This window comes from Nomascus leucogenys, chromosome 17 (genome assembly GCF_006542625.1).
Source record: "Nomascus leucogenys isolate Asia chromosome 17, Asia_NLE_v1, whole genome shotgun sequence".
Lineage (NCBI taxonomy): Eukaryota > Metazoa > Chordata > Mammalia > Primates > Hylobatidae > Nomascus > Nomascus leucogenys.
This window is the reverse complement of record NC_044397.1, coordinates 20,729,395-20,753,641: the sequence shown is the minus strand read 5'-3', so window position 1 is coordinate 20,753,641 and position 24,247 is coordinate 20,729,395. Positions and strand designations below refer to the sequence as shown.

At 35.9% G+C, this 24,247-nt stretch overlaps 1 long non-coding RNA gene across 1 annotated transcript; it reads right to left on the bottom strand.

Annotated features, from left to right (window-relative positions):
• Positions 1-777: 777 nt before the first annotated feature.
• Positions 778-23,575, bottom strand: LOC115830994. Its single transcript, XR_004026541.1, has 3 exons — positions 23,424-23,575; positions 19,602-19,604; positions 778-789 (listed from the first exon to the last, which is right to left on the bottom strand). It is a non-coding gene; the product is annotated as an uncharacterized LOC115830994 (long non-coding RNA).
• Between the last annotated feature and the right edge of the window lie 672 nt (positions 23,576-24,247).

Here is a 24,247-nt window from a genome sequence, read left to right as displayed (position 1 = left end):
TTCAATCAAGTGGAGTACATTTGATACCCACAGGCTACAAGTGCTGGAAAAGCTGACTTATATTTTAATTAATAATGTGATACACTTTCTCAACAGCAAGGCCTTTGGCAATCTGATTTGCTTTGTTCATTATTTGCTGTAAACAATTTTCAAACAACATGTAGGCAACTCTATTTCTGAATATCTCCTGCTAATTCATAACATTAACAAAAATGTAGAAGGGACTTTTTTTCTTCTTTGCCAAAAGAAAACCCTGATTAAACTTTAATCATAGCCATTGGATAATGTGGGATGGGAATACTGGGGTTCATAGATATAAGAGATACAAATTAATATAAAAATCAAAATATATATACCCATATATACACATACATACAGAGTGTTTATGTATATACGCATGCACACACACACACACACACACACACACACACACACACTGCCAGTTCACTAAAATATATGTACAGGATGAGGCATAGGTATCCACTGAAAATCTGATAAGTGGCAGAGGGTGGGAAAATCCCATGTTTTCTTTTTGTTTGTTTTTTCACTGTGGTGCTATGTTCTGTATTGTTTTTCCCCCGAATTCATAACCCTAACCCACAATGTGACTGAATTTGAAGATAGAGCCTTCAAGGAGGTAGGGCCCTGATTCAATAGGATTAGTGTCCTCGTAAGAGGAGACACCAGAGAGATGCTAGCTTTCTCTGCTGTGTGAGGACACAGCAGGAAGGCAGCAGTCTGCAAGCCAGACAGTCCTTGCCAGAACCTGACTATGCTGGTACCCTGACCCTGGATGTACCACCCTCCAGAACTGTAAGAATAAATTTCTTTCTCTCTTTTTTTTTTTTTTTGTTTTTAAGATGGAGTCTCGCTCTGTCGCCCAGGCTGGAGTGCAATGGTGCATTCTCGGCTTATTGTAACAGTGATTCTCCTGCCTCAGCTTCCTGAATAGCTGGGATTACAGGAGCCTGCCACCACACCCGTCTGATTTTTGTATTTTTAGTAGAGACGGGATTTCACCATATTGGCCAGGCTGATCTTGAACTCCTGACCTCAGGCAATCCACCTGCCTCAGCCTCCCAAAGTGCTGGGATTACAGCATGAGCCACCATGCCCAGCAGAGAAATAAATTTCGTTTGTTTAAGCCAGCCAGTCTATGGTATTTTATTATGGCAGCCCGAGATGACTAGTACATGTGAAGAAGAGGAAATTGAAAATATTGAATCACTCAAAGAGAATATAGCAATCTTTCACATATGGAGGTAAATGGTAATTTTCATTTTCATAGGACAGGAACTTCTTGGAACAATATTCAAGTTTAGAAAGGGGACTTGGTTTGGTCATGAAGAGCAACTATACAATTGGGTATATCTATGTTTAGAAAAAAAAATATTTTCTTTGTATGGCACTTTATGGATAAACTACTTTGCTATGCTACACATCATCCCTACAAAGTGAATAGGAATTAACATCTCCATTTTTAAAATGAGAAAACTGATCAAGATTACACAGGTTTAAGGCAACATAAGAAATTGGTAATAAAGCATACACATGGCAGAACAAGGGTTAAAATCCTGACTTTAATGTGGTACATAATGAGAGGCATAAAAGGATGAGATTTGAAGACCATTTTCTAAGTATTAATGACTTAAAGGGAGAACTCAAATTTTTAAATTTAGCTGTCTTCTCTTTCAACTTAAACTAATACTATATTTCAAAATAAATTATATTTCCAACATATTAACATAATCTACTAATTAAAAAGTATCATAGGAGAATACTGGTAATAATTATAACTGAGATAAAAAAAAACTTGGGTTGATATCCTCAAACAAAAAACTATTATTACATTTGTTAATCCATTTATCATTCATTTGTTTAACAGATATTTACTGAGCACCTATTTTGTTTCAGATGTCGTGTTTAGTACTGAGCATACAATAGTGAAGAAAATAGTCATGGACTCTGCCTTTACAAAATTTACATCTATTAATGTTAGCTCCATTAAACAACATGGATTGAGGACGCACTAAGTAGCAACCTCTAGATAAATAAGAAACTAGATACACAAAAATAAATATGATTCATTGACTACCTGTAAGGAAAAAGCTGTGTGAACAAAGAATCTTAATATAGTACAATCACACAGAAGTATGTGCTAGATATAATAGTGTCATAATATCAGAAATAATCAACTCTTCTTATGGAAGGAAATTAAAGAAAAGATTTCATTTGGATTTTATAGAATGAATGAAGGAATATTAGGTGCAAATAATGAATAAAGGAATTATTTTCCATTGTAGTAGCTGATATAATTATATACAAGACAAAACAAAGGATAGGGCTAGAGGAAAATTAGTCAGTTTCACATACTTTCATCTTTTGTGTGGAGTGGGAAGGTGTAACCGTGGCATATTACATGAGGTAAAGAGAAATGAGGCTGGAGATATAAATGAGAACAAATGATAAAGAGCTTTAAATGACACACAAAAGAAATTTACTTTATTTTATAGGAAGTTGGAAATAATTGAAGAGTTGGAAACACAGTAGTGAAATCTACAGAAATGCGGAAGATGAAGTAATGAGAGACTGGAAACCAGGAGATAACTTGCATAGTCAAGGTGGAATAACTAATGACCTGTACCAAGGCCACAGCAGTTAAAATCAAAGTCCTTATGTGATATAATCATTCACAAAGAGCATCCAGCTCAACCTCTTATTTTGTGAACAAGATCTTCAAAGTCAGGGCAGAGTACCTGACTTAGCCTATGGCACATTGAACCAAGGCTAGAGCTTGGGTCTCTCCTCATTTTCATTCCAGCTTACTTGTCACAATGGCAAAATGCCTCATTTCGTCTTGATCTTATTTCACATAGTGAAAGAATTGTAAAGCACCCTGAGTTTCCATAGAATCCTTCTCTTGGTCTTCTTAGAGACTCCCACTCAAGCCTGATGGGACTTGCTGATCATTTAATGAAGTACAAACAACTTAGATGGAGAATTAAAGGATGCCCACGCAGCTAAAAGCTGCTTGCCATTTCCCAGTGCTTTCAGCCTTAGAATAACTCTTCAGCGACTGAGTTCAGGTCTATAAAGCTGCCCTGTATCCAGCCAGTCATGTAATTTCACACCAGTCTAGCTCCATCCAAAAGAGGAAGGCCTGCAGAGGAATGTTTCCTAGGGGCATCAAGAGCAGAAAGACCTCTGTTCTTCTAAGAAATGCACTTGGTGTAAATTGGACCTCTTGTGAGTCAAAGGGTGTGTACCTTCCTTTACAGCACCTCACATCAGCTTTAGAATTTTTATCTGATCCTCACAGAGAAAAATAGTACCTCAACTCCCCCATAATGGTATCACTAGAGTTAAAAACATTAATTTGCATTTAGCAGTTAGAAAATAGTCAAACTGGCCTGGTGCGGTGGCTCACGCCTGTAATCCCAGCACTTTGGGAGGCAGAGGCGGGTGTCAGGAGCTCAAGACCAGCCTGGCCAAGATGGTGAAACCCCGTTTCTACTCAAAATGCAAAAATTAGCCGGGCGTGGTGGCAGGCACCTGTGGTCCTAGCTACTCAGGAGGCTGAGCCAGAGAATCGCTTGAACCCAGGAGGCGGAAGGTTGCAGTGAGCTGAGGTCATGCCACTGCACTGCAGCCTGGGCAATAGAGCGAGACTCTGTCTAAAAAAAAAATAGAAAGAAAAGAAAGAAAATACTCAAACTGCACCATAGAGATTCAATTGTTTGATCTATCTGCTGAGTTTAGATGTACTCCTTCACTTCAATTTACTGTGAGAATAGATTAAAATTTCCAAATTTCCAATAGACACTCATCTTTAGAATCTGAGAATTTAAAATTTGAATTCCCCCAAGTTCACAAGCATATTCAGAATCATGTTGCTGTGCATTTTTCATCACATTTTCTTTATGTAATAGTAATGAATCACCATAACTATAAATATAAATCACTTTTGCTGTAATAGGGTTATACCAAAAGTTTCAAAAACTTTTGTTTAAAAAAATAATAAATGAATGTGTTATTTTGATTTGAAACATATCTGATGAGCTAACTGCTTTCCTTTATTTTTCTTAAAATACTTCCAACATTCTTTACTCTTTACTTGATATTATAAATACAAATGCCTAATAAATAAAAATTATGAAGTTTAACATTATTTACAAAGAACTGTAACCTATAGAATATATTCAAACACTGGAAAATCCCAATGACTATTACTATGTGGTATTTGAAAAAAGTAACATTATCATCTCCTAGCAAGTATAAACCAAAAATAAAATTCTAAGCCCCTCAATTGACTGAATGGATGGATCCCCATCTTGGTCAAGGGGATCCCAAAGAACCTGAAAAACTAGTGAAGGTTGTGATGGGAGGAGGATTTGGACATGCTTCCTTATACCCACCTCCCTTTGGAGTTTAGGCATAGCAGATCAACATTAACATTAACATTAAAACAGAGATCATAAGACTGACAAAACAGAGTCTTTGCAGCAACAAGACACCAGTTGGAACCCAACTCTGGTTTAGTATCACATGACAGACAGCAGGCCCTGAGGGAAATTAAAGTATTTTAACCCAAAATATATTTCTTTGATATATTTTGAAATGGCCCTGCAAAGCAGTCTCTACTGGGGGAAATTTGCATTCTGTAGAGAATCTCCTTTCCTTCTAGGTCTTTTCCAGAGAGTCTGACACCTTTAAAGGTGTGATAAGAGGCTTCTACTATCTATTCTCTCTGAAGGCTCCTACTTAGTGGCTCTATCTACATGACAAGAACCTTGGCTTCCACAATCCCCCTTATCTTAACTCAAACATTTATTTATGCTGACTTCAATTCTTCAGGCAAGGGTTAACTTCTTCAACCAATTGCCTAACAAAAATTTTTGAATCCACCTATCACCTGTGAGCCCCTTCTTTGAGATGTCCAATCTTTCTAGTCCAAACCAATGTATACCTTCTATGTACTGATCTATGTATATGCCTGTAACTTCTGTCTCCCTAAAATGTATAAAGCCAAGCTGTAACCCAACTACCTTGGGCACAAATTCTTAGGACCTCCTGAGACTGCGTCACAGGCCATAGTCCTTAGCCTTGGCAAAATAAACCTCTAAATTTATTGAGACCTGTCTCAAATACTTTTTGGCTTACACAAGAAAAGAAAGGACAAGAAAATTCTTGGCTGGGGCACTACACAGACTCAAATGCATGATTTACCAATTTAGGACTTATTTTGCTTCCCAAATTTGTTTATTTTTGTAGCATCAATCACAGGATTTATACAAAGCATACTATGTCTATGAACTTACAAATTTTTATTTGCAAGAATGACACACCAAAGCTACAAACAGGACCATGAACACACATTTATAACCCGGCAACTCTATAACTAAGCAAGACTGATTCATTACATTCTTGACCACTTTTCCTCTCCTGGTTCCTGTCCTGGTTCTAGGAAATATCAACTTTATTCTTGGACTCCTCATATCAGCATTTTCTGCATTTCAATTTTAAGTTGTCTCCATAATGTTTTATGTTGATTGTTTAGCTTTAATTTTGTAGAATTATATTTTTTCCCATTTTTCTGATTTCTGAACTAACTTTTCTCAGGATTTGGGATTCAGAGAAATTATAATTCTCCCAAGTAATACCAGGAAGAAACTTCTGCACGGCAACAGTAGAACCGATCACCTCTTAGCAACCTGAAGTCACAGCAGACACCAGCCACACAGCAACTAATACTGGACTTCTGGGGAAAATGAATCCATGCCAACAGTGTCTGCATGTTCAGGAGTCTGTGATTTTTCACTCACATAACAAACTCTTAGTTTTAATTAAAAATATTTTTATTTCAAAGGCCAGGCACAGTGGCTCACGCCTGTAATCCCAGCACTTTGGGCAGCCAAGGCGGGTGGATCACCTGAGGCCAGGAGTTCAAGACCAGCCTGATGAACATGGAGAAACCCCATCTCTACTAAAAACACATAATTAGCCAGGCATAATCGCACACACCTGTAATCCCAGCTACACGGGAGGCTGAGGCAGGAGAATTGCTTGGACCTGGGAGGTGGAGGTTGCAATGAGCCAAGGTCACACCATTGCACTCTAGCCAGGGAAACAAGAGCAAAACTTCATCACCCACCCCCCCAAAAAAGCCAAAACCAAATATATATATATACGTGTATATATATATACGTGTATATATATAGTGTATATATATATACACGTGTATATATAGTGTGTATATATATATACGTGTATATATATATACACGCATATATATATAGTGTGTGTATATATATATATATATATATATATTTCAAAAGTGCCTTAACCAAATGACTAGAGAAGCAATTACCTTTTAAAATCTTATTGTTTGTTATATATTTTGAAATCAAGGAATCAACAGATATTCATAATACTTATATGCCCTGAGGTCTAGAGGGATAAAATAAATTTAGCACGTTACTAAATCAATCTCTTTATAACAAATGCTAATTGTGTTTTTCAGCATTTCAAAGAAATTTCATAACCTTCTGTGTAATAGGTGAAATACATAGATAAAGAGTAATTACTAAAGGACTCCCATTGCTCTAAAGAACATAGTTTAACATTTTTAAATTTATGAAACCAGAATAGACTCTTATTCTCACTGATTTCATTTTGGTTATTGTTTATATAATGTTTGTGTTTTTCTTGTGGATTTTACTTAGGTGCTATAGACAAGAAATAGAAATTGAAGACCTAGTACAAGCCTCTGACACAGCATTGTGACACCTGGTTCATGGAGAAAAGGGGACATCTCCATCAGGATCTTTGCTCTTTGATTAATGAGGAGACATTCATTACAGCTCAGGAGCAGACAGCACCTCCACATACTGGGAACTTAATTTATTAGTCTAAGGGGCAGGGGTTAAGGAACATCAGAGAGAGATGAGAAAGAAGAAAAGAAAGGACGAAAATTCTTGGCTGAGGCAATACAGAGATGTGGAGTTGCAAATATAAGAGGTTTAACAATAGTAATAATACTTCCAGAACTGTTTTGAGTATAAAGTTCTTTAAATGATAAATAAAACATCCTAAATACTAATGATCCAGCTAGATATATTATTTTAAATGTACCCATGCCACTGCTGTTTGCCTATATATAAAATTGATTATATTAGATGATATTTAAAGATAAGGGGAAAAACAGAATTAGCCAATAAAAAGAGATTTTAAAAAAATGCTTACCACTTCTTGCCTAAATAGCTCAGTAGCCCAGTCAATAGAAACATATTCGATAGGATCACTTGCTTTCAAGCATGACCATTCTTTGGGTCTGGGTAGAAACTAGGGCTGTCTGGAAGCCAGAGACCCAACATAAGGTAGCAGTAGAGCTGATTTCTGCTTCCATCACCTCTCTCCACAGTTGCAGCAATTCTCCAAGAGGGCTGGGACCTTTGCCATAACTCCTTCCAAGAGTGTATACGTATCACTTCAGACAGATCAAAGTGTAGTTATTCAAAATTTCTTACTTTGAAAGAAACAAATGCATTTCTTCTAAGGATTGCCATGCAAGTTATCACATTAACCATAGAGTTTATTGTTGCTAGAACAAATAGTGATGTCATGTCATTTTGAAGAATCATAGCTGTGCCAGAAACTGGCTAGCTGTTAACCAAATCTTCTTCTTGTTTTTCTCCCACTATATTCAAGTAGACTGTATTTCTCTCTCTTCCTTGCTGTTGGTTGTGGCCACTAAACTAAGCTCTAGCCCATCCCTTTTTAGTGGAAGTGCATCACCTACAAAAGCCGCCCCCACACAAGGCCCTCCATACCCTTTCCCTTTCTGCCAGTGCAGTAGGGGAGCTCAGTTGTGTCTGGGTGCTATGCTGCAGAAGGCAAAGCCACAGAGTGAAAGGACTCTGGTTCCCTGAATCATTACTTAGGAGAGAGCCAACCACCAATCCAAAACACCTGTTTAGGATTTTATGGAGCCAACATATAAATTTCCATTGTATTTGTACCACTACACATTTATCATTGCTGTTGTTAAAGTTGTCACCGTAACTATTGCAATAGTTATTGTCATGTAAAGCCATGTTTTATCACAATTGTTCAGAGACCTCCTGCCATCTGAAAGGCCATTGTGAATTTTCACTAAAACAGAAATGTATCACTCAGGCACCATCAAATAATCACTTTAAATAATTAATTTAGAAAAAATAATTGTTGCTCCACACTGTATATCTAGGATCCTCTCTGCCTTATTTCTCTAGTTATAAGCTCAGAAAGTTTGTTTTTAACCTTTCACAGTGTGTTAAGAATAGTAGAAGCTCAGGAGATAACTTAAGATGGCAAAAATACAAGTAGACTGAAGCTGATTGAAATCATTATTGAAATTTTACTGTTGTACTCCATATTCATCTTTTATAATTCCACAAATGCGAAGAGTGCAGTGACATTGGAAGTCAATTTAGTCCAAAATAAATATAGTATGGATACTTCCTTTTTTTTTAAAAGGCAAATACAAATTTATTTGATTATAATTTTACATGACTTGGGAGCCTTTAGAATGAAGACACAAAGATGAAGGAAACAGTCCATTTTTATACTTAGGTTCAACAAAGTATGTATAGCATGTGCAAATATGATTGGACAAAAAGGGTATGATCTAATGCTAATAGACTGAGTCGGAAAACCCAGTAAGGCCTGTCTGTTTAGATTCTTCCTCGCCTTTCTGTGCAGCATTCCCTACTTCTGGGTAGGGGGCAACAGCCTCTCTGGAATGGGGGGTCTTATGACCTACAGTCAAATACTTCTTTCCTCAAGAACCCACCCCCTAAAAATCTTTGTTTTAAAGGCATACAGTGTATAAATAGTTGGAAGATTTTTAAAGCATCATCAAGCCATTTAAAGTTTAGCTAATATATGTGGAAGACCACAAAGATTGTTTTGTAATATTGAGGAAGCTCACACTTTACAAGAAAACTGTACAATTTTAGTGATCACCCCAAACTATAAAATAGCAGAATATAACTGACTCGCCTCTATTATTTATTCTGTCATTTACTTCTCTTCATTAAGTGTTTCGTTTAGAAAGTTAGAGAAATTCTATCTGTGGAAACTGCTTTTCCCTTCCCAAAAGAATATCTGTAAGTCACATATGTTATAATACATTTGCATTCTTAAACAAATAGAACTCAGACAAACAATTTAAAAATGATTATTTATGCCCTAAGAAGCTGTGTTACCCTGAAGTGCCATCGAAAGGTCAACCATTGCCTCAAACTCTTCTGTGTACACCCTGACCTGGAAGTACCATTGATAACGACCCCTCAGCTGCAGGACTTGAAGACTTAATCATTTGACATACAAGCAGCCCGGGGCATTCGTAGCTGGCATTTTCTTTTGTGAGATGTACACAAACAATATGCATTTTAAACAACTCAAAGCACCAGTGCCTAAAATAGACCTGGCACAGCGCTCCTCCTCAGGAGCAGCTTCTCGCCATCTCAGCTCTCTCACTCGGAGGCACATGCCGGGGAATGTGGAGCTGGCTAAGGCAGCTGGAACGAGAAGCTGCACGTACTATTGGCATTTCCCCCACATTTCAAGGCACGCTTGTCATCTGGATCACGGAAACTTAATTACTGGGTGATGTAACTCCAGCCCCTTTGGGAGGAAATTTTAGGCATCTTTCGGAGAAAGAAAACTCTTTGCTGAGAAAAGTTTACCTACCCCCTTGTTTTCTAAGTAAAACCTGAATTGAAGGCATTTGGATAAATGTCTTGATCACTGTGTTCCCTTAAGTTGTGCCAATATGTTTTTGTGAAGAGAGTCACAAATTATCAATAATTTCAAGTTTCATTGAGAATCACCCAAGGCCTCTGGAGAAAACTTAATACTGATAAAACCAAGGCGTGGAAAAAGCTGTGGATCTAGAATCTGTGTTTTCTAATGCCAGCAGGGAAAACTTAAGATGGCAAAAATGAGTATCTTTTGGAGGAAAGAATCCTGAAAAATAATGAAAATGAGTCTTAGCTTGTCAGTTGGAAATCTACATTCTAAAAAGAGGAGCCATTTATTTTTAATGTGAAAGAAAAATAAGCTGATCAGAGAATACCTTTTTATACAGAGCTACCAAAGTAATCTACCTATCACTTTTAGAGAGAATTGGTGGAGAATCTCACTCCTTCATCTAAAATCTTCGGCTGAGTTACATGTGGCCTGTGATGCCATCCACAAAATGAAGAGTGCTTCCATTTTGTATGGTACACAGAAACCCTGGAACTCAGGCCTAACTACAGAGTCCAAATGAAATGCCACGAATTGGCATCAACTGCAAGGCCATTTGGCAGAAAATCACTACCATAGGCATTGATTCAACCATTTATTCATTCAACACACATTTATTGAGCTAGGCATTAAAGTTGGTATGAAGATGGCTTTGTGGAAAAAGAGCCAGCAGAGTGGACATATGCATTGCCAGAGAAGGCAGCATAGAACACGCTGTGCAAAGATTCACCCTGGGATTGTCGGACACAGGTATTTGACTCTTTTTTGCTATTTAATATTTTCAATAATTTATTTTGTCCATTGAAGGATTTAATCTTAATAAAAAGAAGTGGAGGAAAGCAAAACAAAACAAAACACAAAAAGCTTAGTACCATGAAATGTGACGTCTCTCTCCTATTCTTTCCATTACTCGACACCAAGAAAATGAAACCTTACTCTTACCATGTGCTGTGTTTTAATAAACTGTACATTAGTTTCATTTAACTGCTCCAGCCCCTGGCTATCCACTTTTCTGTATATTAGTTTTAAATACACATTGCTTGCAATAACACTGTAGCTGGAGCTGTGCCTCAAGTTAAGAAATGGTTAGGATTGCTTTACATTTGCAGTCCCATTGAAAACAGTTATTCAATCAAAGGGAAAAACAAATGTGGTCCCTCAGCTTTGTCAAGTATAAACTGTTATTGATCCCCTAAATGAAATTTGTTCATGCTGATCGATCAAACACATTATCTTTTTTTCAGTCTATTACCAGCAATTGGAAACTCTCAAGCGTCAATAGTCATTTGACCACATACAGCTGTAAATTTGGATGATAGCTTTCAGACCTGAATTATCTCTGCCTGTCCATCTCTTCCAAAAGTAACGTCGACATTGAGGTGATTTCTCTATGAGCTGATGGCCTAAAAAAATTAAATAACACATTGGCAATAATTGGTGTATCTAGTGCTAAGCTGCATGGCCACGGGGAAGAGTCAAAGCTATAAAACATGGCTTTAGTGGCAGCAGACCCATAAGCCTCCTCTCCTTTTCCTGGTCTTACACTAGAGGCCATCTCAACTTCTTCATACATTTCTAATACACAGAATCATTCATTATTGAATTTTCCTCCTCAGAATTGGATGGCATCTGACTTATTACCCAAATTTAATGCATGCAACTTACATAACAAACTAATCCACTAGGAGCACAACTTCTCTGTAATGCACCCAATGTTTATATGAAAGATGGACTTCAGGCAAACTTCTAGTTCTGCAAGGTCTTAAAAACCAAGTCTGATCTGACAAAGGCAAACGAATTCCATTCATTCATTCATATATTCATTCAGCAAGCTTGTCAGCTATTTATTCATTCCAATCTCATATTTCTGCCTTATATTTCTATTTAGGCAACACTGTAAAATATCCTGTTGTATTATAAGATTTATTACACTGCCAGTCAAATCGCATTGCCTATACATAATGAAGCATAGTGTAATAAGTTGATTACATGATGTTGTACTTGTTCCCAACATAAGCATTTGTATTAAGTTCTCTATAGCCACATAAATTTGTATTAAGTTCTCTATAGCCACATAAATCTGACGAGTCCTAGAACAGATCTAAAGAGTAAAAATATTCCATGGTCATAATCACTCAAATCAGGCAAATCCCAGAACATATCTAAATATGTGGACTAAAAATGTAAAGTGATTACAGATAGCCAGAAGAACATAAGCATTTGTTTTAAATAAGATAATGATATCACTCCCATTTCAGTACACAGGAAGAATTCTACTGTCCTTACACTATCTTTCAATAATGAGGTATTTATATTTTATGATAATCTATTGTTAACAATTCTTTCAGCAAATGGATACATGTATTGGGCTGGTTCAAACACTGTGGTGTCTTTTTTTAGTTTATAATTTTAGTATTCATTAAAGCAGGTCTTCTGCTTCTAACTTTTACTATAAAAACAATTTCTCACTATTAGTTTCAAACTCAATGTATGTCTTCAAAAGGAACTTAATTTAAGGTTGACTGTATTATTTAAAAAGTAACTTTCACCTCTTAATAGCCATCATTAGGGACTGACTTTCTACTGCTGTCAATATCATATATATTTGTCTTCTGTCTTGCTGATAGGTAATAATTCTCCAAGCAAGCTTAGGGAGTAGTGACTCTTTATTAAAACTAATAAGAGAGGGAATCACAGGTTTTAAAAGATTACTCTGTAAATTATTAAAGACAAGTCTGTCTTGAACTCCTAAGCTGAAAAGAAACAATGAAAAGTTAACATACCTTGACACCACAGTGAACTGGTAGCTTTTCTGCCTTGCACTTCTCTAGTATAAAAAGTACTTTTTAGCTGGTGCCATTCCACTATTATACAAAGTTCCATTTTTATCTTATGAACAAAGTAAAAATGATGGCCCATTGATGTAGGAGAATATACCAAATGCATCAACATACAAAAGCAGATTTTGAGATTCACTAATTGTAAATCTTAATAATCCAAATATAAATATGATAAGCAGCAAGTATTAGATAACAGAGTTAAAACCAGAATGATATCAGTATAAAACAAAGGTGTGATTGAATGGTAAGGACCAGAAAAGGGAGTATCTAAACTAGGTTTGAAGTTCACAGAAAGTTAGAAATAACTCAAATATTAAAGAAACATATTCTTCCACCAGCTCAAATCACCTTCGTGAGTTTTTGCTCTGTCTTCCATTTTAAGTAGTCTCCACTGTTGGACAAACTAGAATTGTGGGAGAGATGTTTTCAAGACAGAAATCAATGTCTCTGCCTGGTTTTACCATCTGTCAAAATCTCAGAGTCATTGTTCCTTCCATGTCCCAGTGAATTCACAGAAAGACAAACCTCATATTAACTCTATGAAATCAATGACCAATCAAGATATATTTTGGAATTAATTCTTACAACATAGTAAATGATTTTTAAAAACTTGATTATTTCTGCTAATTAGGATAGAAGCAATTGATGTGATTTGTAGTTTAATTTTTACAAATGGCACTATACACAATAAAATGGAAATAGGGCATTTAAAAATTAATAGTGACAAATAGTACTGAGTGTTTCTATAACATTAAAACATACACATTTCAGAAACCCAAATATAGTTCTCATTTTCTTCTCATAGTAGAATCAATACAAGTGACAGAAAGCCCAATTTAGTTGGAGTTTATTTTCATCATGCATCACTGGATGTGGAAAAAAAAAAAAAAACCTTGGTTCCTCAATTTATTCAAACTTCCCCCTATATACTTAATATGACATTTGATTCTGGTTTATTTGTTATATAGATGGGAATCCTTAAAGACAATAACCAAATAAAGACAAATATTCAAAGGGTCAACATTGTGATCATACTTATAGCTCATAATACTATATGTTGGGTTTTCATTAATCAAAGAAACCTTAATTTGAGCAATAAACTTTAATTTTAACCATCACTGTTCAGAGCTTAATTAGTAATAATTTATCATCTAATTGTATTTAGGAAGCTCTTGTTCAGCCATGATTTGTTGTCTCTAAATAGTTTGGGCAGAGATGCAAAAGAATATGAGTATGTGTTATATGAATATCTAAGCCAAAGTGCCTTTCCATAATAGCTGAGCACAGAATTGGATCTCCATTGATGCAAGAAGTCTCTCTCATTTTTATTGAAGTAATATTCTGTTTCCTTTGAAATTAACTTTAAAAAGTTTATATATAATTATTAGAATTAAAGTCATTTTGAATTATTTTGTTTCTAGTTTGATATTAGAGTATCCATCTTAGATTAATCATGTTTTAAAAATTTTAACAATAACTAATGCTTATTGAGCCACGGTTCCAAGTGTCTTAAATATATTACTTCTTTCCATCTTTACAATCTTGAATGGCATCTTAACTTGAGCCATCATACAGCTCATTGTGGTGCAGCCAAGATTTGAATCCAGAAAGGCAGAATCATATTTCTGCCCTATATTTCTATTTAGACAACACTATAAAATGAAAACTGAAAACTATTGCCTCTCAAATAAAACAACAATAGCAACAACAAATCTTAAGTGTCCAGGTCTTTCTTTGCTTTTCAAAGGAAAAATTAGAGAAACATATTGAACAAGTGAAAGAAAAATTGAAATTCTTATTTTTCACTTTGAGAAGACAAAGTATCTCTGCAAACAATAATAAAAAGTCAATGATAGGCTGGGCACAGTGGCTCACACCTGTAATCCCAGCATTTTGGGAGGCCAAGGCAGGTGGATTGCTTGAGCCCAAGAGTTCAAGACCAGCCTGGGCAACATGGTGAGACTCCCATCTCTACAAAAAAATACAAAAATTAGCTAGGTGTATTCTTGTGTGCCTGTAGTCCCAGCTGCTCCAAAGGCTGAGTCAGAAGGATTGCTTGAGCCCAAGAGGTCAAGGTTGCAATGATCTGTGATCGTGCCACTGCACTACAGCCTGGGCAACAGAGAGAGACCCTATCTCAAAAAAAAAAAAAAAAGTCAATGATAGGATCATCCTTTGGGCCAACACAAAATAACCCAGGGGTCTTGATATCTATCTACCTATTTCTCGGCGGTTGCCATCTAACCCTATCTGACAGGCTGAGCAATATTTCTAAGACTGTGAGCAACCCAAGAGCATGAATGGTATCAAGCTCACTTAATTTTAACGTTATGCCTCTGTGAGGGCAAGCCCAGTATTTGGGCTAATGTCCTTGCTGCCATGTGGTAGACTGTATGGTATTCTGGATGCTAATCTCGAGGTTTCGTGCCGTTATACGTAATGATTTTAAGCTAGGAGGGTTCCAGGATGCCCAAATCCTGTCTTCCTACACATTGCAGGATTTGTCACAAAAAAACAATAACAGCCAAATCAGAACAAAATACCACTTTATTTAGGGCCTGGCAAGCCCTAGATATTTCCAAATGTAAAAGTTACTGATAATTACTTAATTGGAAAACATGACTTTGACTTGGAGATGATAGTAAAACCTTATATTTCCTCTTCCTTAAATCTAAAACAAATGTGTTATAGAGAAGCTCCCTCCCAATAAACATATCTAGGGAAAGGTACAAAGACAGTGAAATAGAAAAAGATCACACAAAGATGTGCATCACTTTTTAAAGCAGTAACCGTGTCAATTAGTGGACATAGTTAAATTAATATCCTGAGCTCTTACCAATATGTTAAGCAACTCTTCTCCCACAGGGGAATGAATATAGAGGGCTAGAGTAGGGAAAATGTGGAAAGAATAAATAGAAGAAAGACTTCCTCTACTATTGGAGGTACACAGATATGCAAGACATGACAGACTATAAATACTCTGCATTATTGTTTAGTGGTTGGTGTAGGAATTACAATATGCATCCTTAACTTTTTATAGTCTACATAGAGCTAACGTTTTATAGTCTACTTAGAGCTAATATTTTACCACTTTATGTAAAACGTGGACAACTTGGAAACATTCCTGTCTTTTTACTCATGCCCATCCTTCATGCTATAATCATTTTATCTGAACATATTATAAATCTTACAAAAACATAGTTTTAATTTAAAAGTTCTGTGTATTTTAAAGAAATTAGTGGAGAATAATAGTATTTTACATTTTTTCAGACATTCGTCATTTTTGAGGCTCTTCATTCCTTCTGGAACATACACATTTTTATCTCATATTAATCCCCTTCAGCCAAAAGAACTTTCTTTAGCATGTTTTATAGAGCAGATCTTTCAGCAATGATCTCTCATAAATTCCTGCCTTCTATTGATCAATAGAGCAATCAAATTTACTTAACTATTTTCTCTATCATCTCCATTCTTCTGATAAGCCTACCCCAGTAATTTTAAAAACTTAGTTCTTGTGCTATTATTGAATTTCCATTTGCTTCTTGTTATAGTTTTTTAATTCTGTGCTGAGATTTCTTATCTTTTCTTTCATTGTGAGTACATATTTCTTTACTCCTTTGAACGTCATTTACTTTAAAATCCTGCTCTGCCAATACCAACATCTGGGGCACATAAGAGTTGGTTTCCATTGATTGTCTATTTTATTGGAGAATAATTTTAAATAATTTTAATTTAAAATAATTTAAAATTCTACTCTGGACATTGTGAATACTAGGTTGCTGTGAGTTCCCACCCTTTCTTCTAGCTCCTGCCTGCCTCCAGATGATTCAGCTTTGATGATCCCCATAGTGTTCCCGGTGGGGAAGACAGAGAGGCCTTCTGGGCAGAACCCCCCCAAGCTGTGCCTTCTTCATGAAGGGGTAACTCAGAGAAAGTGAAATTATTCTTCTTGCCTTTTTCATGTGTCCACTCAGATTTTTTGCTCTACCAGGGTGCTGGAACCTCTCAGTTTTACTCCAGAGTTTCCAGGAAGGTACTCTCATCGGCGGTGGGTTCTCAAAGTCAGCATTTGTATGAGAAGTTGAGGGATGGGATCTCCTACTCCACCATCTTCTGACATTAGTCTTGATTGATTTTCAAATGTTAAGCCAACCTTGCATTTCTGGTATATATCCAACTTTGCATGATGTGTTGTATTTCTTATATATTGTTTGATTAAATTTGTTCATTTCTTTTAAGAATACTTGCATCTGTGTTCATGAGGTACACTGGCTTGTCTTTTTCTTTCCTTGTAATGTCTGAGTGGTTTTGGCATAAGTGTAATGCTGGCCTCATAGATTGGTTTAGGGAAAGTTTCTCCTCCTCTCTGATTTTCTGAAAGAGTTTGTGTAGTATTATTTCATTTTTGTTTGTTGGAACACATTTGTGAAGACATCTGTACCTGGAGTTGTTAATTTTGGGGAAGAGGGAGTCATAAACTATAATGCATTTTCTTTAATTAAGTCTAGTCCAGTTTTTTTTTTCTTGAGTAAACTTTGGTTATTTATGTCTTTCAAGAAATTTGACCATTGTTCTTCTCAAAAAACTACCTTTATGTTTCATTGATTTTTATCCATTGCTTTTCTATTATTTAGTTTATTATGCTCTGATACTTATTATTTCTGCTTACTTTGGATTTAATTTGCTCTTCTTGTTCTAATACCTTAAATCTGATCCTAAGGTTACTGATTTGACTTCACTTTTTTTCTGATATAGGTGATTTGTGCTATACATTTACCTTTAAGTATTACTAGCATGCCACACATTTTGATATGTTGTGTTTTTATGTTCATTCAGTTCAAAATACTTTCTAACTTCTCTTTTAATGTTTTTCTTCAACCCATGCAATGTTAGGAAGTATATTATTTAGTTTCACTATATTTAGGATTTTTCCAGAGATCTTTTTTTTTAAAATTTCTAATTTAATTTCATTGTGATCAGAGAATACACTTTCTAGAATGTGGATCTTTTAAAATGTTTTCAGATTTGTATCATGGCCCAGAATATGGCCTATCTTGGTAAATGTTCTATATACACTTGAAAAGAATGGAGAATACTGAAGTGTCAGTTGTAGGATTCTATAAATATCAATTAAGACAAATAGTGTTTTTTATTTTTTCTGTTGTCTTATTGACTTTCTGTCTACTTTTTCTATAGATTATTGAAGGAAGAATATTGCAATATCTGGTTATAACTATAGATATTTCTGTTCCTTATAGCTCTATCAGGTTTTGCTTCATATATTTTGAAGCTTTGTTATTATGTGCCAAAATGTTCTGTTCTTATGATGAATTCACCTGTTTCTCATTAAGAAACATTATTCTTAATAAGAAGTTATTTTTAAATTCTCTGGTAACATTCTTTTCTCTAATTCTAATTTGTCTGTTATTAATATGGCCATTTTAGTCTTATTTGATTAGTGTTACCATGGCATTTATCTTCCTATCCTTTAAATTTTAACATAATTTTTCTTTATATTTTAATGTTTCTTGAAGGTAGCATATAGCTAGATCTTGTTTTTAAATCCAATCTGTCAATTTTTGCCTGTTAACTGAGGTACATAGACCATCCCTTTTAATCTGCTTATATAATTGAGTTTAAGATTACCATCATGCCACTTGTTTACTTCTTTTCCATCTATTTTTTGTTCTTTTTTTCCTTTTTTCAAAAAAAGTTTGGCTTAATTATTTTTTATAATTCCATTTTATCTTCCTTGTTGGCTTATTAGCAAAAACTCTTTGCTATTTTAGTTGTTTCTCTATGTTTATAGTATACATTTTTAACTCATCACAATCTACCTGGAAGATATATTATACTTAAGATACAAGAAACTTAAAACAGTAAATTTTCATTTTGTTACTTTTAATCTTTGTGGTTTTATTGCCATATATTTTACTTCTAAGTATGTTATAAACTGCATATTAAGTTATTTTTATAAGTATTGATTTACCTTTTTAAAATATTTAAATAATTAGAAATAATTCATTCATATTTTTCTTGTAGTTATTTTTTCTCATGATCATTAATATTTGTGTAGATATATATTCCCAGTTAATATCATTTTTCCTTCTAACTGAAAGTATTTCTTTTACATTTTTGCAGGAAATGTTTGCTAGTAATGAATTACTTCATTTTTGTGTCTGAAAAACATCTTTATTTCATATGTCATTTTGAAAGATGTTTTCAATGGGTATAGAATTCTAGTATTTTAGAGGTATTTCTGACCTATATTCTTACGTGCAATGCTTTCAGCAAGAACTATTTTGGTCATAACATTTACATTTTCTCTGACGGCTTTTATTTTTTTAATTAGCATTATGATTAAAATGTACCTTGGTGTAGTTTTCTTTATATATATATATTTTTTTTCATTATACTTTCAGTTCTAGGGTACATGTGCACAACGTGCAGGTTTGTTACATATGCATACATGTGCCATGTTGGTGTGCTGCACCCATCAACACGTCATTTACATTAGATATATCTCCTAATGCTATCCCTCCCTCCACCCCCAACCCCATGACTGGCCCCGCTGTGTGATGTTCCCCACCCTGTGTCCAAGTGTTCTCATTGTTCAATTCCCACCTATGAATGAGAACATGCAGTCTTTGGTTTTCTGTCCCTGCCATAGTTTGCTGAGAATGATGGTTTCCAGCTTCATCCGTGTCCCTACAAAGGACATGAACTCATCATTTTCATGGCTGCATAGTATTCTATGGTGTAGATGTGCCACATTTTCTTAATCCAGTCCATCATTGATGGACATTTGGGTTGGTTCCAAGTCTTTGCTATTATGAATAGTGCTGCAATAAACATACATGTGCATGTGTCTCTATAGCAGCATGATTTATAATCCTTTGGGTATATACCCAGTAATGAGATGGCTGGGTCAAATGGTATTTCTAGTTCTAGATCCTTAAGGAATCACCACACTGTCTTCCACAATGGTTGAACTAGTTTACAGTCACACCAACAGTGTAAAAGTGCTCCTATTTCCCCCCATCCTCTCCAGCACCTGTTGCTCCCTGACTTTTTAATGATGGCCATTCTAAATGGTGTGAGATGGTATCTCATTGTGGTTTTGATTTGCAATTCTCTGATGGCCAGTGACGATGAGCATTTTTTCATGTGTCTGTTGGCTGCATAAATGTCTTCTTTTGAGAAGTGTCTGTTCATATACTTCACCCACTTTTTGATGGGGTTGTTTGATTTTTTCTTGTAAATTTGTTTAAGTTCTTTGTAGATTCTGGATACTAGCCCTTTGTCAGATGGGTAGATTGCAAAAATGTTCTCCCATTCTGTAGGTTGCCTGTTCACTCTGATTGTAGTTTCTTTTACTGTGCAGAAGCTCTTTAGTTTAATTAAATCCTATTTGTCAATTTTGGCTTTTGTTGCCATTGCTTTTGGTGGTTTAGTCATGAAGTCCTTGCCCATGCCTATGTCCTGAATGGTATTGCCTAGGTTTTCTTCTAGGGTTTTTATGGTTTTAGGTCTAACATTTAAGTCTTTAATCCATCTTGAATTAATTTTTGTATAAGGTGTAAGGAAGGGATCCAGTTTTAGCTTTCTACATATGGTTAGCCAGTTTTCCCAGCACCATTTATTAAATAGGAAATCATTTCCCTATTTCTTATTTTTGTCAGGTTTAAAGATCAGATGGTTGTACATATGTAGTATTATTTCTGAGGGCTCTGTTCTGTTCCATTGGTTTATATCTCTGTTTTGGTACCAGTACCATGCTGTTTTGGTTACTGTGGCCTTGTAGTATAGTTAGAAGTCAGGTAGCATAATGCCTCCAGCTTTGTTCTTTTGGCTTAGGATTGTCTTGGCATTGTGGGCTCTTTTTTGGTTCCATATGAACTTTAAAGTAGTTTTTCCCAATTCTGTGAAGAAAGTCATTGGTAGCTGGATGGGGCTCACAATGAATCTATAAATTACCTTGGGCAATATGGCCATTTTCATGATATTGATTCTTCCTATCCATGAGCATGGAATGTTCTTCCATTTGTTTGTGTCCTCTTTTTTTCCTTGAGCAGTGGTGTGTAGTTCTCCTTGAAGAGGCCCTTCACATCCTTTGTATGTTGGATTCCTAGGTATTTTATTCTCTTTGAAGCAATTGTGAATGGGAGTTCACTCATGATTTGGCTCTCTGTTTGTTATTGGAGTATACGAATGCTTGTGATTTTTGCCCATTGATTTTGTATTCTGAGACTTTGCTGAAGTTGCTTATCAGCTTAAGGAGATTTTGGGCTGAGACGATGGGGTTTTCTAAATATACAATCATGTCATCTACAAACAGGGACAATTTGACCTCCTCTTTTCGTAATTGAATATCCTTTACTTCTTTCTCATGCGTGATTGCCCTGGCCAGAACTTCCAACACTATGTTGAATAGGAGTGGTGAGAGAGGGCATCCCTGTCTTGTGCCAGTTTTCAGAGGGAATGCTTCCAGTTTTTGCCCATTCAGTATGATATTGGCTGTGGGTTTGTCATAAACACCTCTTATTATTTTGAGATATGTCTCATCAATACCTAGTTTATTGAGAGTTTTTAGCATGAAGAGCTGAATTTTGTCAAAGGCCTTTTCTGCATCTATTGAGATAATTACTTGGTTTTGTCTTTGGTTTTGTTTATGTGATGGATTATATTTATTGATTTGCATATGTTGAGCCAGCCTTGCAGCCCAGGGATGAAGCTCACTTAATTGTGGTGAATAATCTTTTTGCTGTGCTGCTGGATTCGGTTTGCCAGTATTTTATTGATGATTTTTGCATCGATGTTCATCAGGGATATTGGTCTAAAATTCTCTTTTTTTGTTGTTGTTGTGTCTCTGCCAGGCTTTGGTATCAGGATGATGCTGGCCTCATCAAATGAGTTAGGGAGGATTCCCTCTTTTTCTATTGATTGGAATAGTTTCAGAAGGAATGGTGCCAGCTCCTCTTTGTACATCTGGTAGAATTTGGCTGTGAATCCGTCTGGTCCTGGACTTTTTTTGGTTCATAGGCTATTAATTATTGCCTCAACTTCAGAGCCTGTTATTGGTCTATTCAGGGATTTAACTTCTTCCTGGTTTAGTCTTCGGAGGTATATGTGTCCAGGAATTTATCCATTTCTTCTAGATTTCCTAGTTTATTTTCGTAGAGGTGTTTACAGTATTTTCTGATGGTAGTTTGTATTTCTGTGGGATCTGTGGTGATATCCTTTTTATCATTTTTTTATTGTGTCTATTTGATTCTTCTCTATTTTCTTCTGTATTAGTCTTGCTAGTGGTCTATCAATTTTGTTGATCTTTTCAAAAAACCAGCTCCTGGATTCGTTGATTTTTTGAAGGGTTTTTTGTGCCTCTATCTTCTTCAGTTCTGCTCCAATCTGAGTTATTTCTTGCTTTCTGCTAGCTTTTGAATGTGTTTGCTCTGGCTTCTCCAGTTCTTTTAATTGTGATGTTAGGGTGTCAATTTTAGATCTTTCCTGCTTTCTTTTGTGGGCATTTAGTGCTACAAATTTCCCTCTATAAACTGCTTTAAATGTGTCCCAGAGATTCTGGTGTGTTGTGTCTTTGTTCTCATTGGTTTCAAAGAACATCTTTATTTCTGCCTTCATTTCATTATGTACCCATAGTCATTCAGGAGCAGGTTGTTCAGTTTCCATGTAGTTGAGCGGTTTTGGATGAGTTTCTTAATCCCAAGTTCTAGTTTGATTGCACTGTGGTCTCAGAGATAGTTTGTTATAATTTCTGTTCTTTTACGTTTGCTGAGGAGAGCTTTACTTCCAATTATATGGTCGATTTTGGTATAAGTACGATGTGGTGCTGAGAAGAAGGTATATTCTGTTGATTTGGAGTGGAGAGTTCTGTAGATGTCTATTAGGTCTGCTAGGTGCAGATCTGAGTTCAATTCCTGGATGTCCTTGTTAGCTTTCTGTCTCGTCGATCTGTCTAATGTTGACAGTGGAGTGTTAAAGTCTCCCATTATTATTGTGTGGGAGTCTAAGTCTCTTTGTAGGTCTCTAAAGACTTGCTTTATGAATCTGGGTGCTCCTGTATTGGATGCATATATATTTAGGATAGTTACCTCTTCCTGTGGAATTGATCCCTTTACTATTATTTAATGGCCTTCTTTGTCTCTTTTGATCTTTGTTGGTTTAAAGTCTGTTTTATCAGAGGCTAGGATTGCAACCCCTGCTTTTTTTTGTTTTCCATTTTCTTGGTAGATCTTCCTCAGTACCTTTATTTTGAGCTTATGTGTGTCTCTGCACATGAGATGTGCCTCCTAACTACAGCACACTGATGGGTCTTGACTATTTATCCAATTTGCCAGTCTGTCTTTTAGTTGGAGCATTTAGCCCATTTACATTTAAAGTTAATATTGTTATGTGTGAATTTGATCCTGTCATTATGATGTTAGCTGATTATTTTGCTTGATAGTTTATGCAGTTTCTTCCTAGCATCAATGGTCTTTACAATTTGGCATGTTTTTGCAGTGGCTGGTACCAGTTGTTCCTTTCCATGTTTAGTTCTTCATTCAGGAGCTCTTGTAAGGCAGGCCTGGTGATGACAAAATCTCTCAACATTTGCTTGTCTGTAAAGGATTTTATTTCTCCTTCACTTATGAAGCTTAGTTTGGCTGGATATGAAATTCTGGTTTGAAAATTCTTTTCTTTAAGAATGTTGAATATTGGCCTCCACTCTCTTCTGGCTTGTAGAGTTTTTGCCAAGAGATCCACTGTTAATCTGATGGGCTTCCCTTTGTGGGTAACCCGACCTATCTCTCTGGCTGCCCTTAACATTTTTTCCCGCATTTCAACCTGGTGAATCTAACAATTATGTATCTTGCAGTTGCTCTTCTCAAGGAGTATCTTTTCAACATTCTCTGTATTTCCTGAATTTGAATGTTGGCCTGCCTTGCTAGGTTGGGGAAGTTCTCCTGGAAAATATCCTGAAGGGTGTTTTCCAACTTGGTTCTATTCTCCCTGTCACTTTCAGGTACACCAATCAGACATAGATTTGGTCTTTTCACATGGTCCCATATTTCTTGGAGGCTTTGTTCGTTTCTTTTTACTCTTTTTTCTCTAAACTTCTCTTCTCATTTCATTTCATTCATTTGATCTTCAATCACTGACACCCTTTCTTCCACTTGATCTAATCGGCTATTGAAGCTTGTGCATGTGTCACATAGTTTTGCCATGGTTTTCAGCTTCATCAGGTCATTTAAGGTCTTCTCTATGCTGTTTATTCTAGTTAGCCATTCTTCCAATCTTTTTTCAAGGTTTTTAGCTTCTTTGAGATGGGTTCGAACATCCTCCTTTAGCTCAGAGAAGTTTGTTATTACCGATCGTCTGAAGCCTTCTTCTCTCAACTTGTCAAAGTCATTCTCTGTCCAGCTTTGTTCCATTGCTGGTGAGGAGCTGCGTACCTTTGGAGGAGAAGAGGTGCTCTCATTTTTAGAATTTTCAGCTTTTCTTCTCTGGTTTCTCCCCATCTTTGTGGTTTTATCTACCTTTGGTCTTTGATGATGGTGACGTACAGATGGGGTTTTGGTGTGGTTGTCCTTTCTGTTTGTTAGTTTTCCTTTTAACAGTCA